The 14,593-nt window shown below is 37.7% G+C and overlaps 1 protein-coding gene across 3 annotated transcripts in view; it reads right to left on the bottom strand.

Moving 5' to 3' along the window:
- Window positions 1–14,593, bottom strand: part of TACC1 (transforming acidic coiled-coil containing protein 1) — a gene marked incomplete at its 5' end in the record, with an annotated part of 113,916 nt that overhangs the window by 87,071 nt on the left and 12,252 nt on the right. The window lies entirely within an intron of this gene.

The following is a 14,593-nucleotide window of genomic DNA, read 5'->3' as shown; positions in this document are numbered from 1 at the left end:
AGCTGGGTGGCTTGGGACAAATTATTTCACCCTCTGAGTCTTGTTTTCTTCATCTGTAAAATAAGGGAGTATTGTTTTCTTTACCTCTTAATGTCCCCTTTGTCTGAAAAACATGGAATGAAGTCTCTTCCAAACTATTTTTTTGGGGGAAATGCTCCTATTCCTTCCATTTCATGGGCGATCCAGTTATACCTTCTTCTTTCTCACCCATTCCTGCCCCCCACCTCCCTCCTTTCCGGCCATCTGTCCTCACCCTAAGCAGGACTTTATGGAACAGATTAGAATGCCCTTTACTGCTAACACCTGTTCATCTTTCCAGATGCTTTTCAAACCTCCTATCTATAACACCATCCTGCATCTTGATACCACTTCTGTCTTGTTATAGCCTGTCTCGCTCACTAGAGGTAAACTCCAGGAAGACAGGGAATTAATTTTGTTGTTTTGAGACAGAGTAGCCCATGCTGATCTCCAACTGTGAGCTCAAGCATTCTTCTGGCCTCAGCCTCCCTAGTAGCTGGGATTACGGTGCATACCACCTTTCTAATATGTCTTCCCCCAACTAAACCCCCATACTGTGGATTGAACCCAGGGGCACTTTACCGTTGAGGTACATTCCCAGTCCCCTCCGCTCCCCCGTTTTTGAGACAGATTTCCTAAATTGCCTAGGCCGGCCTCAAACTTGCAATCCTCCTGTTTCAGCCTCCCGACTCCTGGCAGGCTGCACCACCTTGCAGAATATGTGTGGAATATGAGTTTTTAAATGACAAGATGGCTTTCTTACCTCTGTCCTAGCTTAGAGTTATGGTTTATGTAAAATAAATATTTATTAACTGAATAAGCTCATAGCTGAGCACATAGAACTGTATTCAATGTTAACTTTATTCATCATTGGCAACTATAGGAGAATAAAGACATATACAGCTACATTTCAATTTTTCCAGCAAAATTGTAATACTTTTATTTATAGCAACTCTCTTCTTTGTGTGTCAAATTTTGACTACGTATTTATTTATTATCATCATTCTGCTTAACCAGAGGGCTCCCAAGGTCCAGAATGCTGCCACATTGAAACACATACATACCTTTGGGGGCGGGGGATAAATAGTAAAAGGAAAATGAGACTGGAATTGAGATATGGCCCAACACATACATATCTTTGGGAGGCAGAATAAATAGTAAAAGGAAAATGAGACTGGAATTGAGATTTTTGTAGGAAAGATTTCAGATAACTAAAAAGAATGGACTCCTGGTGGATCATCATTTTAAAAAAAAAAGTTCAAATTCATTATGCAGTGTGATTGAAGCACCACTGATAATGTAAACACATCCCTGTCAGAGCTGTGGTTCCCTTCTAAAGGGAATTCTCTCCTAGTGAGAAAGGTCTTTATTCTCCAAGGGTCATTCCAAGAAAAAATGGGAGGGGGAGCAGCAGGAGGGGAGGGCAGGAATGGCAAAGTTCCTTTCCCTGGGTAGACAAGATGGGCTGTCGGAAGTTTTTTGTTGTTTTGTTTGTTTGTTTTGGGGTACCAAGGATTGAACTCAGGGGCACTCAACCACTAACCCACATCCCCAGCCCTATTTTATATTTTATTTAGAGACAGGGTCTCACTGAGCTGCTTAGCACTTTGCTTTTGCTGAGGCTGGCTTTTTCGATCCTCCTGCCTCAGCCTCCCCAGCCTCTGTGATTACAGGCATGTACCACCTCACCCGGCTAGAAGTTTTTATTCCTGTTAGTGCAGAAAGGCACAGGGTAGTGCCACTAAAATGGTTTCAAAGAAAAGGAGACAGCTGGCAAGTGGCTTAATGGTAGAATAGCTGCCTAGCACAAGCAAGCCCCTGGGTTTGAGTTCCAGCATGGCAAAAACAAACAAACAAACAAAAACAACCTCTTGTATTGCAGAGAAATTGAGACAACAAGGGGGAAAGGATTCTGCAAAATATTGTGAAAGATAATCTATATGGGGCCCAACACTTTCAACCAGTTTGACTTATTTTACTTTATATGTTTTCTTGTTCTGTGGCTCTTTTGGAGACATTGGCAGTTGGGGCTCCAGATTCATGGAAGTGAAGACAGTGAAGGGAAAGTCTTGTCTTTGGAAAGTAAACTTAAGAGGTTTCTTTAAGAAAAAAATGTCCAAGAAAGACTTGAGATCCCCAACATATAATGTCATCTTTTCCCCAACATAAAATGATTTGTCCTATGGAAGCAGAGCTAAGATCCAGATGTTTCCTCTGTCCCAGATGCTGGCTGTAGATCTTCAACAAAGGCATAGATTATAGAATATCTGAAATCCTTCTGCTTAATGTCCCTTGGTGTAAAGACTTCTTATTTTTATGTTTCAATTAAGAAAAAAAAAATGAAGCCAAGTGGGGTGGTGCATACCTGTAATTCCAGTGCCTCAAGAGGCTGAGGCAGGAGGATCTCAAGTTTTTTGCCAGCCTGGGTAACTTAGCAAGACCCTATCTCAAAATAAAATATAAAAAGGGCTGGGGATATAGCTCAATGGTAGAGTTCAATCTCTAGTACAGCATAAATAAGTAAATCCCCCAAATATCAGCATCCTTAATAAAGGTACAGGATTATTACCATACAGTCCTGCTCTGAGGAAATGCATGAGAAATGGAAACATCTCTGAAGTCGTATACTTAGAGGCAGCTGTAAGTTGTGAGCAGCCCTGCTGTTGTCTGCACCCAAAAACTGAAAAAATAATACCGCTTCTAGGGCTCAGAACCAGTCACATGGCCAAGGAGTTCTCCTTTAAGTGGCGGCTTGAAGCGAACAGCTGTACATACTTGATACTGCATTTCATATAAAGAGAAAATAAAACCTTGTATTTTTTTGGTGTTCTGCAATTTCTGTATAATTGTGACAGAGGAAAGAGAAGAAGAGGAGAGGAAGGCAGCTCTCATTTTGCAGTCTCTGGGTGAGCAAGCTACATGGTGGCCAGAGAGGGCCAGAAGGAACACATGGCTATCACAGAATCTAGGAGAAGGGCTAGTATTTGATATCCAGTATTAAGGTTTTGATTTGTGCATTATTGTCCTATAAATAAAGTATTATATATATAATTATAAATTATATATAAGGTATTGTATATATATTTAATATATATATATACATGTATAAATATACATATATATATTTAGTCATAGATGGACACAATACCTTTATTTTATTTGCTTATATTTTTTACATGGTGCTGAGGATCAAACCCAGTGCCTTGCACCCGCTAGGCACAGGCTCTGAGGCACACCCCCAGCTTCAAATAAATTATTTTTTAAACATTGAAAAATAGTAAGTCTGCTGAAAACTAAAAAATAAATATTAAAAAAATCTCTCTATTTCTCTTAAAAAATTTTTTAAAAATGAAAAATAGTAAGGAAAGAAAATTTAAGAAATTGAAACTGAGATTGGTCCCGAGATTGCAAAATGCATTTCTCAGTGTCAAATCCCAGAGTGCTAATTATGCTCAATAGAGTAATGGGAACTAGCATTTATTGGATATCAGGGACTGTGCTTGGTGGTTAAAAAAAAAGGAAACACATTCAAGTCTTATAAGTGAGAAAAAATAACAGTGTGTAACACTTAATGAGCACCTTCATGGTGCCAGATTCTATTCTAAGTGCTTTAGATTTATTAACTCATTTACTGTTCACCAACCTTGCAGGTAAGCACTTTTAATATCCTCAATTTACAAGTGAGTAGAATAAAGCATATAAAGATTAACCATACCCAAGGCCACATACCTAGGCAAGGGCAGAGCTGAAACTCAAACCCAGATAGGCTATCTGCAGAGTACAGCACAGGGCTCAGCTTCTGTGCTACATTGTCTCAAGCCTTCTACAGTATACCCCACTTGAAGATGAAGAAACTGAGGTAGATGAGGCAGCCAGTATTTAAACCGAGTTCTGTGTTAATTACAAAGCTTATGTTCAACATGAATTTTTCCCCCTAGCAATCATGCCAAATAAGTATCACCTTCCAACATAGCTACCTTAGGAAGTTATGTACTGATCTCAGAGCTGCACCATCTCTCCTCCTGTGGAAATTATTTACATGACAACCCATAGGTCAAAGGATAAAACTAGTTCATTCCTTCAGAGCCAGATAGATTTTGTTCTTCACATCAGGTTGTAAGTGCTCCAACACTGCTGTCTTTGAGAATAGTTTGGCTATTCACAGTTCTTTGTCTTCCCACATAAAATTTAAAATGTTTGTTAAGTTAAAAAAATTGTCAGAATTTTCAGCAGAATTGCATTGAATCTATTGATTAATTCAAGAGGGGTTGCCAGCTGAACAATAAAAAGACTTCTAATTCATGAACATGAGTAGATTCCCACTATATCAATATTCTTTCATATCCTGTAATACTTTAAACTTTTCAGCCTGTGGGGCTCACACATCTTTTGCTAAATTTGTGATTGTTTTATGCTATTATAAACAGAGCTGTTTTATAAATTTACTTTCTAAGTGTTAGTTGCTACTATGTAAGATACAATTGATATTTGCATATTGTATCCTGCAACTTTGCTAAAGTCATTTATTACCTCTAATAGCTATTTTTTGCAAGTTCCTCAGGATTTTCTATACAATATCACTTTTATCTGAAGACAGTTTTACTTATTCCTTTCTGGAATGTATTCCTTTTATCCCTTGTTACACTGGCCAGGCACTCATGCACAATGTTAAATAAAATAGTGAGAGCCAACATTCTTGGCTTATTCCTGATCTTTTTTTTTTTTAAATTCCTAATTTTCTGAGAGTTTTTTTTAATGATAAAAAGATGTCACACTTTGACAAATGCAATTTCTGTACCTACTGAAATGATCTTATTGTCTTTCTCCTTTATTTTTTTCATTTGTTGTTACATTGATTAATTTTCAGATGTTAAACCAACCCTGCATTACCACTTAATTGTGGTATATCATCTTTTATAATATGCTGCTGGATTTGCTAATATTTTATTGTAGATTTTTGCATTTATATTCATGAAGGATATTGGTCCATGGTTTTCCTAAGATGTCTTTATCTGATTTTAGAATGTCTTTTTCTAGTTTCTTTCTTATGATGTCTTTATCTGGCTGGCACAGTGGCACATGCCTGTAGTCCCAATTACTTAGAAGGCTGAGGCAGGAGGATCATAAGTTTGAGGACAGCTTCAGGAACTTATTGAAATCCTGTCTGAAAATAAAAAATAAAAAGAGCTAGGAATGTAGTTTAATGCTAAAGCACCCCTGGATTTAATCCCCAGTACTGGGGGGGTAGGGAGAAAAGAAAGAAAAATATATCTTTATTTGGTTTTTGGAATACTGGTACCATAAAATGAGCTGGAGAGTACTCCCTCCTTCTTTATTTTCTAAAACAGTTTGTATAGGATTGGTGTTTTTGCTCCCATAAATATTGATAGAATTCACCAATGGAGACATCTGAGCCTGGAACTTTTTTCAGATGATTTTTAATTATAAACTCATCTGAATTTCTTTAATTGACATAGAGATGCTCAAGCTTTCTATCTTTTGGGGGAGTGAACTTTACAATTTATGTCTTTCTTGAAATGTGTCCATTTCATCTGTGTGTCACAATTAACGATGTAAAGTTGTTCATAATAACAATGGAGCATTATTTTTTTAATATCTCAAGGATAAGCAGTGGTGTTCCCTCCTCTTTTGTTCTTTGTTTAAATATATAAGCAAGTAGAATTTTATTAAACTTATGCATAACATAATTTAAAAGAAGTGGTATTCTTCCACTAATAAGAACGGTATAAGGCTATTGTGAGCCGCTGTAATAGATAAGCCTCTAAATCCCAGTGGTTTAATAATAAAAAGTTTATTTCTCAACAACTAGAAGAGTGAAATGGGCGTTCAGATTTGGTTTTCTTTCAAGCGCTGGTTCAGGGACCTGGCTTCCTTCCATTTCCTGCTCTGCCTGTTCCACAGTGGTTTGCAAGGTCACTGCTCATGTGCTTTGAGCTGGTGGGAGGAAAAACAATGGTGGCTCCTGTGCAGGTTTTCATGGCTGAGGTCTGGGCATACAATGCGTCTGCCCACATTCCATTGGCTAGAATTCATTCACATGATCACACTGAACTGCAATGGAGCATGAGAAATATAATCCAGCTCATCCAGGAAGATGAGCCCTCTGACTCTGAGATGGCTAGTAGTCTTAGCTATAGGTATCCTCCCTTTCTGGCCTTCACAAAAATCTCCTCAAAAACCAAACAAACAAAACCACATGAACATACTGGAGTAAAGTCCAGCCTTTTGCAGTTTTAACTAAAGCTTTGAAATTGTACATCCATCCATTATGTGCTTGCAAATAATGGTAAGTATCAGGACATGCCTGGTTGCTTCCATCCATTTCATCGAAGGCCCATTCAGTGAGGGCCAGATCCAGATTTTGTGTATCCTGATGCTCAAATAATTTTGTGGGACCCTGCTTTCTTTAAGGTTGGCAACTTTTCCTTTTTCATCTTTTTTTCCTCCTTTATGTAGGTTAGGCAGAGATTTCCCATCTCACTGAATTCCTTCTCAGAATTGGTACCTTGAATGCCTCTCTGTAAACTTAAGTTCTGAAACTAAATAGGTTGTAAGAGCCTAAATTCAGATACAGGAATGTAGAAAACTTTCTATTGGGCACCTATATCTTCATGGAAGCACTCTCTCTTTGCAGGACATTTTTTTCTATCAGGGGTTGGTGGAGTTTATGACCAGGTACTTCTCATTTGGGGTCCAGCATTGTTATCCACTAAGGTGTATCTCCTTTGCCCCATAAATACAATTGTTAACTTCATTTGCCACTACTTTATCCATATTTTTCATGGCTGTGACCAAAACCCCCAACAAGAACAACGTAGAAGAGTAAAGTTTCTTTTGGCTGATGGTTTCAGAGGCCTCAGCCCATAGAAAGCTTATTCCATAGCTCTGGGCTTGAGAATATTATAACCAAAGGGTATGGAGGAAAAAAGCCGCTCAGGACAAGGGAGATACTAGAAATTTCTTTTCTCTCTTTCTGTGTCATTCATACTTGAGACATTAATTTTATTAATTTTTCCAAAGGACCAACTTTTGGTCTTATTGTTTTTTTCTCTCTCTCCTTTTGTTCTTTATTTCATTGATTTCTGTATTTACTATTTCCTTTCTTTCGCTTGTCTAAGGCTCTATTTGCTCTCCTTTTTCTAGATTTTAAAGGTAACGATTTAAGCCAAATGCAGTGGCATATGCCTGTAATTCCCAAGATTCAGGAGGCTGAGGCAGAGGATTCCAAATTGAGGGCAGACTCAGCCACTTTGCTAGGACCTAAGCAATTTAGCAAGACCCTGTCTTCAAATAAAAGGGGTGGAGATCTGGCTCAGTGGTTAGCACCCCTGGATTCAATCCATACTACCAAAAAATAAATAAATAAGGGTAAAAATTTAGATAAATTGAGACTCTTTTTTCTCCCTCTAATGAGCACTTAAAGATATAAATTCCCTGAGTGCTATGTTAGTTATGTCCCACAAATTTTGATATGTTATATTTTTATTATCATTCATTGCAAAATATTTTCAATCTCTCTTGTGATTTTTTTTTCTTCAACCAATGAACGCTTAAAAGTGTGATCTTTAGTTTCCAAATACTTATAGTATTGTTCTTAGTTTTTAATTTAATTTCATTGTGGTCAGAGAACAAACAATTTTATTTCAACTTTTTAAAATTAATTGAATTTTTTTATTATCCAGAAAATGTCCTATCCTGGTAAACATACCATGTGCACTGAGAAGAAGGTACATTTGACAGTTGCTGGATGAAGTGTTCTATAAATATCAATTAGGTCAAGGTAGTTAATCATGTCACTTACATTTTCTGTCTTTGCTGACTCTTTGATTATTCTATCAACTTTTGAGAAGCAATAAATCTCCAGCTGATTTAAATATTCAATTGTGCCTTTTTCTTCCTTTCATTCTGTCAATTTTTGCTTCATACATTTTAAGGCTGTAATTGGGGACAGACAAATTTACGACTTTCATGTCACCTTGATTGATTAGTTCTTTTATCATTCTGAAGTGTCCTTCTTTATCTTTCGAGATATATATTGTTTAGAAATCTATTTTTTAATATTAATATAGCCACTCCACCCTTCCTGTGCTTACTATTTACATAATGTGTCTTTTCCTATCCATTTTAACCTCTCTCTATCATTCTATTTAAAATACAGTTTTATAGATAGCTTATACAGTTTTTCAAAAATAGATCCTTTTTTAGAGCAACTGAAGGCTATGAACACTGCTAAATTGAAGTGAAAGTACAGAAAGTTACCGCACACCTCTGAACCTCCCCCTCCATATACATAGCCTCCCCAGACTGATATATTTGTTACAGTCAGTGAACATACATTGATGTTTCTTTATCACCCCAAGTCCATTGTTTACCTTAGGGTTTGCTCTTGATATTGTACATGCTATGAATTTTGATAAATGTAATGACATGTCTCCATATTATAGTATCAAACAGAATAGTTTCACTCTAAAAATCTTCCCTGTTTCCCTCATTCTTCCCTCTCCATTAACTCTCAGCAACCACTGATCTTTTTATTGTCTATATAGGTTTGCCTTTATCAAAGTATCATACAGTTGGAACCATATAGTCTGTAGCCTTTTCATTTGGCCTTGCTACCCAGTAATATTTAAGTTTCCTCCGGGTCTTTTCATGGCATGACAGCTTATTTCTTTTTTAATATTAAATAATACTCCATTGTCTGGATGTACCACAGTTTATTATTGATTCATCAACTGAAGGGCATCTTGATTGATTCCAGGTTTTGGCAGTTATGAATAAGGTTTCTATAAACATCCCTGTATAAGTTTTTGGCTCATTTGGGTAAATACCAAGAAGTAAGATTGCTGGATTGTAAGGTTAGAATATGTTCAGTTTTGCAAGAAACTGTCAAAACTTTCTGACAAAAGCCAGCCTCTACAACAGCGAGGCCCTAAGCTACTCAGTGAGACTCTGTCTCTAAAAAAAAAAAAAAAAAAAAAAAAAATACAAAATAGGGCTGGGGATGTGGCTCAGTGGTTGAGTGCCCCTCAGTTCAATTCCTGATACCAAAAAATTAAAAAATAAAATCAATCATCATCTGGGGCTAGGGATGTGGCTCAGTGGAAGAGTACTTGTCTAACACGTACAAGGCCCTGGGTTCTACTCTCGGCATTGCAGAAACAAACAAAACCTCTAAAAAACCTCTAAAAAATCATCAATTTCAGTCTTTTTAATTGGAGTATTTAGCTTATTAACATTTAATTTAGTTGTTGAAATGAATGGAGGCAGGTCTATCATTTAATTCATTGTTTTATATTTTTTCTCCTGTAACATATTTCTCCATTTTTGCTTCCTATTTTTAAAAAAATTATTTAAATTTTAGAAATTATTGTTTTAATTTTCCTGCTGCTTCTTAGCTAAGCCTTTGCATCATGTTAAGTAGCTGACCTATAGGTTACAAAATATATCCTCAACTTTTCACAGTCCACTTGTAATTGATAATGTGCTTCCTCATGTAAATTCTACATGAAAAGTGCAATTTCTTAAACAGAAAACTCACCAGATGGAGTTAACAGCCAAATAGAAATGTTAAGGGAAAGAGTAAGCAAACTTTAGGATAAATCAATCAAAATGACTCAGAATGAGTAATAGAGAAGAAAAAGATTAAAAATAAAACGAAAAAAAATCTTAGGAACTTGCCAAATAGTTAAACATATATATAATATGAATCTCAGAAGGAGGGAGGAAAATAAAATTTTAAAAATTTTTAACTAATAATATTTAAACACTTCCCAAATGGAATGCAAGTCTGAATTTTTCAGATTCAAGATACTAAACAAACATGAAGTTAAATAAACATGAAGTCCACTCCAAGGCACATGGAGGTCAAACAGAAATAATAAGTCTTAAAGCATAAAGAGAACACCAATAACAGAGGACTTCCACTTGGTCATTGTTTTGTTGTATCTATTTATGATAAAATTTCCCACTTCTTTGCTGAGATTTTGATTCACTCAAAACAACCTCTTCCCCCTGGATTTTCACTTAGAACAGATATAAAACGCTTTAAAATTATAAAAATACTTTTAAACCCTTGCCTTTTAAATTCTAACATCTTGTTCACCTCCAGGTCAGATTTGGTTGACTTTTCTCTTAAGGATTTGTTCCATTTTTCTCTATGCTTTATGTGTGAAGTAGTTTTGGCTTGAATCTTGGACATTATGAATGCTAAGTTATAGAGATTCCAGATTCTGTTTTCCTCTGATGAGTCTTGTTTTTTCCCTTGTTTTAGCAAATAATTTTCTTGGACTTGAACTAAAAACTCTGTTTCTTGGATTTGACACTTTCTTTCTGGATATCCCCATTTTTTTTTAAGCATTCATGATTTTCTGGCTTCACGTGTCTCATTCCCCAGAATACAAAGCCAGCGTGCAGACTACATCTGCTGATTTATCTTTTCTTCTCCTGTTCTCCAAATAGACATGCAACACTAGAGGTTATCTACTTCTGTCCCCTCTTCAGTGCCTTCAAGTAGTCACTTTATGTAACATGTCCAGATTTGGGAGTTTAGGAATGGTTATAGTATCCAGAATAGTCTGTTACATGCGAAAGCAAAAGCCCATACTATATGATTCTTATGAAATGGTAATGTTCAAATTTATATATATCCCAGCTTACTCATCACAGTTGTCCTGAATGACCTGGAACTGCTTTAAAAAAATCAGGAATACTAGAAATAATTTGCCATTGTCCTTGAAGTCAATTTTAAAAGATAAGGACCAAAGGAATTGGGCAATGGGAGCATCCTTGCATAACAGGAACCAAGTCTGGCATCTCTCAAGTTGACAGAGACTACCATTCCCTAATATCTGTTCTGCTACTCTCTTAGTTAAACAAACAAAACAAACACAAACAGGCCTGGTTTTTAAACTAAGCAAAAGCTATTCTGAATGAAAGCTTCATTTCCCAGTCTTCATTACACACAGGTAGCCATGTACTAAGTTTTAGTCAGTGGAATAAAAATGGAAGTGTCAAGTTCAATTTCCAGGATGTACTGTTAATGAAGAATGGAGAGGTGAACCCTTTTTGTGGTTCTTTCTTTTCCCTGCTGACTGGAATGCTGATGGGATGACTTAATTCAAGCAGCCATGATTAATCTTGAGGTAATAGCCCTGTGCTAAGGTTGAAGAAGCCAGAATTCCTGATGCTATGGAGCTTCTGAGCCTGCTCTTGATTGCCCACACTCCAGCTTTCCTTTATGTGGAAATAAAAAATAAACTTAAAAAATTTTTAGGCATTATTATTTTTGAGATTCTATAATATTCAGCTAAATCAACTCAATAATTCTATAGGGGAGAGGGAAAAAAGTCGTATTATTTTGCAGTCAAACCACCAGAACCTGGGAGATCTGTATTACTTTGCAGCCTGGATAGCAATCATCCCACCCTACTCTACAGATGAGCTTGAACACTAATGCTTCCCAGGCCTAAGTTCAGCTCCAGATGAAAGTGTTCAGAAACCACCCCAGCCATCACTGCCAAGCAGACCTATCCCTTATCCCACATAAAATTCCTTTGACAGAATGTTCCATTCTCTTCTCTCTCAAGGCTGTCCTGAGTTATTCATTCACTCAAAAAAAAAATATATACTTAATGTCGTCCGCTCAGACTTGATTTCCACTCACTAATATACTCAATGCCTACCTGACATCTGGATTCCACTTTGTGGAAGTGCTAGATGAGGTGAGAGTTATCTGGGACCAGCATTCAGCCTCAGGATGTCACTCTCACAAGTCTATATCCTAACTCCACCTCACCTAATTATTTTGGTAATGCCTATATACAAAATAAATAAATTTTAAAAAATCAAAACTAAGAAACAGAGTCAGAGAACAGAGCCCAAAAGGCCCTTAGAAGTCACCATTTTGTTTTGTTTCACCTTCTTAGACTAACATTAAGTACACAGAGGCTCTGATATAGTAGGAGGCAGGGACTTGCCCAAGGTTACAAAAACAGTGGCAAAGCCAGAACCAGGACTCAGATTTCCCCCCATGACATCTAGTCCTCTGACCTTTTCTCAATCATTATTTCCTTTATTCACACTTAATTCAAACACGAAGAAAGATGACACATCTGTTATTGCCATTAGAAAATAAAACTTTTTACTTAAAAGCCATTCCATTCAGCTCAGTATCAAAGAGAGGAATTACCTTTGGCAATTTGCCTTTCAATTTGTTCACACTTAACTCTGAAGAGTGAACTTGACAGCAGCCAAGACCAGGGCCTTTTTTTCTGGCTTTGGAACCCTTGGCACTAGAAGAAAATGAAGTCAGGTGAAAGTCACATGCTTACTTGCAAGGTAAGTTTCCAGCCAAGTGATTTTTGCCTAAGGCTAATTCTCAGAAATCCTTCTAACATTTTTTACCAGCTACTCTCTGTAGGACTGTTCTCTAACACTTTGTTACCAACAAAGCCAATTCTAAGGAGGGAAAAAAGAGAGCCAGAGTAAGCGAGAGATTGCCTTTGTTCCTGCATTCCAAGGTGCTGTAACTGTCACCTGTAATAAATAAATTGGCAGTTTGCAGAAGGGAACTGGCTCTGGGGACCGGTGACCCTGCTCTCCTATGGCAGAAACAGCTGCCAAGTGCACACTTTCAGTCTGTATTCTCAGGGGAAGGAATGAAAGCAATTCTTTCAAGCTCCTTTTGTTTTTTATTTTATTTTTAATTTCATTTACTTGTCATTTCTATTCCTACATAATGATTCAGGGACAGTATGCCCTTTGTGCACTTTTTATTGATTTTTACTTAAACAGACAAAATCTGCCCATAATTCAAACATCCTGGACTCGGTTGCTGCAAGTGTCTTCTTGGAATATTAACTCTTAGTACTTATTTGGGTTTCATCTAGTTTTGCAGTAGTGACCTAGAGCAATCTTTAGATATTTAAACCCAGATTGCAACTCCATTTGTCAGGTCCCTGGGGAAGAAGAGTCGGGGGAGTTCATCCACTAAGACTCGGTTTCCACTCACTGACTTGGCAGGTTTGGGCTCAGTCATCCCACTGAGAAATGACAGAGCGGACAGAAAAATCAGAAGGCTGGCAAAACTCCTGAGGGCCTGGGTTCAAGAAACCTCTTTAATTTGTAAGCTTTTTGGAATTAAAATCACTATGCACGCTTGATTATATAAAAATAGCACCAAGAATACTTTTAAAAAATGTGCTGTTCTCTGGCTGGGCAAGACAGAATCTATGGAACTTCAAAATGCTGCAAAACAAGTAAACATTCAAAGGAAATCTCTAAAGAAAAAGTTTAAAACTGTCTTTAGAGGTCATGTTAGTTATTTATCCTAGGACTTTTAAGAGTGAGAGAGCTGCCAAGTACAAAAAAGCTGTAATGACAGGTTTTTACCCTGAGGCAGGTTAAATAAAAAGAAGAATAAGCACAGGTAGAACAAAACATCACAGTCCTTCTTTAGGAAGTCGGAAAGTTTTCCATCTTCTTACAGAGACCAACCAGAACTGCCCTGGAATGTCTGCCCTTGCATCTGTAAGCATAAGAGTCAGAATAAAATTAAAACACCATACCTTGCCCTGTTAGGTGAAGTACAACCACAGATCAGTAGGGAATGCTGTTGTTTTTGCTTTTCCATGTTCCAGGGAGGGGATGCTTCAGACAATATTTGGTTTGTGTAGTCACAGCTTTGAATTTTTCATTTTTATTCCCCATAATCATATGCTTTTTATTTCTGTCCAATACTTTGATCCACATTGCTTAGATACTGTAACCATTTTCTTGAGCATTTGGGATCTAAAGCAGGTGTGGGCAGCAGAAGTGAGAGCCAGACTTGGTGGAGGCATTCTGATCCCACCCATAGTCCACAGCAGGGCATGAGATGGTCAATGCAAGAAGGAAAGCAGGTGCTTAAGCAAGGTGTGCTGACTGTGAGAAACAGAATAGCTGGCTCGCCAGGATGGAAGCCAGCTGAAGAGTAGCCACTGAACCCAAGAGCCAAAAGGGGCTAATGGGATCATCTGGTCCTAAAGTCCACCCAAGGCAGGAATCCTCTGCACAAGGTTACTGGCCAGTAGTCAGCCAACTTCTGCTTGGAAAAATCAAAAATATCTCTGGGTAACACGGTACAGCACTCAGATCTCTCTCCAACAAAGGATTTAGCAAATCAGCCTCAAAGAATGTGGTCAGCTGGTACCCTCTAGCTGTTAAGCCTTCAGGGTGTCTCAGCTTTTGAGCTAAAATCAGTCTCTTTGGCAGTCCCCAGGCAACAGCTAAGCAAGGCAGTAGTATAAAGACCCAGTCACTTCTGCCCCTCATGGGTTCCTCTAAGGTATCACCTTTGCTTTGAAGCTCCATAGGGTCTGAGAGATCCTGTGAGACCTGACCCATACATAGCCTGAAGGCTCTCCTGCCCACCTTGCTTTCTCTCCATTATAGTTTGCACTTGGAATTTCCTCTAAAGGCCCAAGTGTGGAAAGTTTGGTCCCCAGCCTGTGGTGCCTTTGGGAGGTGGAGGAACCTTCAAGAGGTGGAGCTAAAGGATGGGGAGCAGGGTGGGTGG

This window comes from Spermophilus citellus (genome assembly GCF_964194105.1).
Source record: "Spermophilus citellus genome assembly, chromosome: 16".
Lineage (NCBI taxonomy): Eukaryota > Metazoa > Chordata > Mammalia > Rodentia > Sciuridae > Spermophilus > Spermophilus citellus.
Note: the sequence above shows the minus strand (reverse complement) of the source record. Positions and strands in the feature narration are given on the sequence as shown.